This window comes from Orycteropus afer, unplaced genomic scaffold (genome assembly GCF_000298275.1).
Source record: "Orycteropus afer afer isolate SDZICR_OR568_19922 unplaced genomic scaffold, OryAfe1.0 scaffold00726, whole genome shotgun sequence".
Taxonomy (NCBI): Eukaryota; Metazoa; Chordata; class Mammalia; order Tubulidentata; family Orycteropodidae; genus Orycteropus; species Orycteropus afer.
In genome coordinates, this window is record NW_006922313.1 from 448,539 (window position 1) to 453,645 (window position 5,107).

A 5,107-nucleotide genomic window follows, 5' to 3' on the forward strand; every position below is an offset into this window, starting at 1 on the left:
CACACACCCACCCGGCGGGGGCCCTCTCTCCGTCAAGAGCTGGGTGAGAGGCTGGGGTGTGGGGCCGGACCCCAGGGGCAGGGTCCCCTGCTGTCCTCAGGGTCCTCGACTCTCCCCGCCCTCCCCCTGCCCGCTCTTCCCTGCTCTCAGCTCAGGTCTGCACTCAGGCTGCCCTCCCAGTGTCTCGGCTTCCTGGATGGCCGGTCAGTTAGAAGCCGATGTTAAAGGGACGTTTGGCTGCGGGTGGCCACGTAGGTAGACAGGCGGGCGGGTGGGAATATACCCACGACCATATATAGGTTTGGCCAATGGCGTTTCTACAAACATATTGGTACGTGCTATAAAAATGTCCACATACGTAACAGAGGCAAAGTTAGGATAACTTCTTAGTCACAACCAAGCACCCTGAGGGAGTGAGTCGCTGGGCCTGTGGGATCAGAACCACAATCCTGGGGACCCTTAAGCTCAACTGGCCTAACATCCTCCTGGTGAGTAGCGACTGGGGTCTTACAAGCTTGTGAGCAGCCTAAGACGCAACCACTGATCCTCTCCTCTGCAGCAAAGACGCCTGAAGAAAATCAAATATGCATGGAAACAAGTCTTGGACCGCGGGAACCTGAGCCCACGTGACCCTGAGCCTAGAAGAATATAATGGTGCCCGGCCACCACTGCCAACCCCTCGGGAAGGGCCCCAACTGGAGGTCCTGGATAGACCGGGAGGAAAATGCGGAACAAAACTCAAAATCATAAAAAAGACCAGGCCTACTGGTCTGTCTGACAGAGACTGGTGAAACCCCTGAGACTCTGGCCCCAAGTCACCCTTTGGGCCTGGAAATGAACTCACTCCCTGTGGCTTCCAGGCAAACCACAGACAGGCCTATGAGGGGAAGACATACAGCAGGTAGATGCAGTGCTTAGAGCCATCAATCACGGGAGACCGGTAGGGCAGTGTTTGCACAGAGACGCAGCTCAGGGGCAGGAATGCACAGGAAAGAAGGACCCAGGGAAGAGGGAGCGACCGGAAGGAAGTGGGGAGAGAGCTGTTCCATCCTGGGAACCGCAGTCAGCGTCACGAAACAAAAAGTGTACGAGCTGTTGGGTGGAAAACCAAGTTGCTCTGTCAACTTTCACCCAAATCACAGTAAAAATTAAGGGGAAGAAGAAAAAGGCCTGTTGGTGCTGCGCTCGGTGCCAAGGTTTTGCAGGCAGGAACTCACAGAGGCTTCGCAAAGACCCCACAGGGCCCAAGCAGCTCAAATCAGCTGAGGTCGGCCTGCCCGTGTGGCTTTGGAAGGGGCTGCAGTGGTGAAGTGGTTAAAGCATTTGGCTGCTAACCAAAGGGTTGCCGGTTCGAAGCTACTAGATGCTCTAAGGGAGGAAAAGGAGGCACTTTGTTTCCGTCCAGATTTACAGCCTTGGGAACCCTGTGGTGCAGCTTTACTGTGTCCTATAGGGTCACGGGAGCTCTGGGGGCGCAGTGCCTAAGGCACTTGACTGCTCACCAGAAGGCTGGCAGTTCAAACCCACCAGCCACTCCTCGGAAGGAAGGTTGGGCAATACTACTTCCGTAGTGATACTGCCTCGGAAACCCAAGGAGGGGTGGCTATGAGTCGGGGCTGACTCGACGGCATATAACAACAACAACAACATAGGGTCTCTAGGAGGAAGGTTGGGCAATCCTACTTCCGTAGTGATACTGCTTCGGAAACCCAAGGAGGCGTCGCTATGAGTCGGGGCCGACTTGACGGCAAGCAACAACAACAACAACAGGAGCTCTGCTAGCGTAGTGCCTAAGGCACTTGAGTGCTCACCAGAAGGCTGGCAGTTCAAACCCACCAGCCACTCCTTGGAAGGAAGGTTGGGCAATCTACTTTCATACAGATACCGCCTCAGAAACCCACGGAGGGGTCACTGTGACTCGGAGTCAGCTGGACGGCAGTTCATCGCATGATCACCACAAGGTCACTGTGGTTCTTTGGTGTGGCTTTGGAAGGAGCCCCGGTGGCATGATGGTTAAGGACTCAGCTGCTAACGGAAAGGTTGGCAGTTGAAACCTACCCAGCGGCTCCGTGGGAGGAAGGCCTGGTGTCTGCTCCTGTAAAGATCCCTGGCTGTGGTGTGCCCTGGACTCAGTTCCGACTCATGACGAGCACACGGGACAGTGGGGCGCTCCATGGCGTTTCCTACACCGTCATGTTTACAGGAACCAACTGCGAGGTCTTTTCACCCCGGGGCGGTTCAGGTAGCTGTCACAGCCCAGGTTCTCCTGTGGTGCAGTTCCACCCTCTAACGTGGGGATACCAGGAGTCGGAATTGACTCAACTTCGGTACCAATGGAGTTCCTGGATGCGTAAAGGGTTATGCAGTTGGCGGCCAGTTGGCGGCCAGTTTCACGGACCTCGGAAGAAAAGCGTGTCTATCTATTTCTGAAAAAGTAACTACTGAAAACCCTACGGAGAAGTTGCACTCTGTGACACATGGGGTCGCCGTGGGACTGAATCAACTTCCAGCTCCTGGTTTGTGGCTTTAGGAACTATCACCCGAAACCAGAAAGTCGCCTCCACTCCACCTGACGGGAACCGCACGTGTTACAGGACACTGAGCTCCACAGCGTTTTTAATAGCAAGCGGGTCAACCAGCCCTTTCCTCCGTGGTGCTGCGGCGAGTTCAAATTGCCAACCCTCTGGTTAGAGTATTCGCAACGTCCCTCAAGCTAAGTGGGTAGCAGTGGTACTCAACCAGGCCAGGGATGCCGGTCTACACCCTCCAATGCACAGGTCAGCACCCCTCCGCGACCAAGAGTTAAAGAACCAGGACTCGTCGTCGCTGAGTTAATTTCGACTCGCGGGGACCCCATGGGCACTGAGTGGAACTGACTGCTCCTTAGGTTTGCATGCGTCACTTGTTCGCAGCTCATAGCCAGAGAGGCCTTGCTTCCAAGTGCCTCCGGGCGGGTTCGAACTGCCAACCTTTGGGTTCGTAGTCTAGCGCCTAACCTTCTGCACCAGCCAGGGACAGGAAAAAAATTCCCTAGTGGAAAATGTTACTGCTTCCCCCTCGTGGAGAAACACTGCCTTGGATGAACCGCAAAAAAAAAAAAAAAAGCTGGCGTGGCTCCAAAGAGAGGCCGTGGGTGGGAGTAGAGGCCCCAGCCAGACTGCTTCCCCGAGCGGCCTCCCGTATGTCATCAGCAGTATCTCGAGGTCAGGGGCCTGTTCCAGCTTCCCCCTGGCTCCCGCAGCAGACACCAGAAAGACCCAAGCACGTGGCTCTGTGCGGTAGGAAGCACGCCTGGGCCTCAGCTTCCCCGCGGGGCCCACTCCGGAACCGCGCTGCCGAAGAGGGATGAGAAAGGATAACCTGCTACACTCTGCGTCTGGGATACGCCCGGCGTTGGGCGGACCCTGAAAACTGCCAGGGGAACTGACAGTCGGCGTCAGGCAGAACTACAACTCCCAGGATGCCTCGCATCGCCAGCGCCCAGGAGCACAGCAAGCTCGCCGGCGGCCAATAGCAGCTTCCGGGGGCGGGGCTTCGGCACACGTGGCGTCGTGACGCGCCTACGCCAACGTCGGGGTTTGTGTGCGCGAGAGGCAGCCGATAAAGGTTGGGTGCCTCGCGCCGGGGGCCGTTGGGAGGGAGCGCGCCCCCGCCCCCCTTCCCCGGCCCCCGCACCTACGCCGCCGCTGCCGGGGCCCCGCCTTCCCGTCGGCCCCCGCGAGAAGGTCCTGGAGCGCCCCCTCCCCTCGTTCCCCCGGCCCGGGCCGCAGGTGAGAGACCGGAGGGGGTGGGGGAGAGGGCCCGGAGGGTGGAGACGTTGGGGAAACGGGGAGCGTGAAACCGGAAGGGGTGCCTTAAAGGGAAGGTCGCTGTTTCACCCCCGACTTTGTCCACTGGCCTGACTCCACCCTCTTAAAGGGCAAAGGGCTGATTCTTAGAGGGGCGGGGCTGGCTCTGTATTTGACAAAAAAAATTTTCCTTTTTAGGTGGGCGAACCCATTTCCTCCTTTTTTTTCTTAATAGGGAGTGACAGTTTCGTAGACCTTAAGGAAAAGCCCCTTCAGCCTTGGTTGCTTCCCAGCAGCGCTTAATTAAGTAACACAAAGGTGGAGACGGGTGTGCCGGGGGCTGCAGCCTCTTAAAGGGGAAGTCGAACCTGGTGAAAAGGGTGTGGTCCAGCCGGGAGTCGTGCAAATGGTGAACGCGCCGTGCTGGTCACCGAAAGGCTGGCTGTTCGAGGCCCCCCAGAGGCGTCTCATAAGAAAGCTGTTTGCTAACGAACAACTAGCCGTTGAAAACCCCATGAGCCCAGTTCTCTGACACACGGGGCGCCGTGAGTGGGAATCGGCTCCCTTGGGCACTGGTTTTTGGTTTTGCTTTGTGTTCTGAGATGGATTCTGCCTCTTCTGGGGTGTGGATCTTTTGCTGGAGACGACGTCTGGCCGTCTTAAAAACAAGTGCAGCCCCTTGCAATAACTGCTCTCTGGAAGGACCTGGGGCCCATGAGAAAAGGAGCATTTATGTTTTCAAACCTGTTGCCGTGGAGTGGGCCCGGCTCGTGGCGACCCCACGTGTGCCCAACTAGAACTGCGCTCCGTGGGGTTTTCGGAGGCTGATGTTTGGCAGTAGATTGCCAAGCCTGTCTTCCGCGGTACCTCGGGTGGACTCGACCCGCCAGCCTTTCGGTTGGCCCCTGAGCATGCTCACCGCTTGCCCCGCGCTGGACCTTATAAAGGAAGTGTTTGTAGCCTCTCAGAGGGATGTCCAGCCCTCCTGTTCAACACATGGCTACTGAACACATTCTAGTGCTGGGGTGTGACTGTGAAGCGGACCTTCTGGTACAGGGAGACCGAGGATAAAACAGCCATGTTTTCAGCTGGGGCCGTTTTGCTCCCCTGGGGCCTACATGTAGGCAAGGGCCAGTCTAGGGGTGTCTGGGGACATTTTTGGTTGTCACAAATGTAAGGGGGTGGTGGCATGCACTGGCGTCTAGTGGGTGGCGGCCAGACGTGCTTCTGAACAACCTACAGTGTTCAGGCCCCAGGACGGCCCCGCCCCCAGGACGGCCCCGCCCCCAGGACGGCCCCGCCCCCAGGACGGCCCCGCC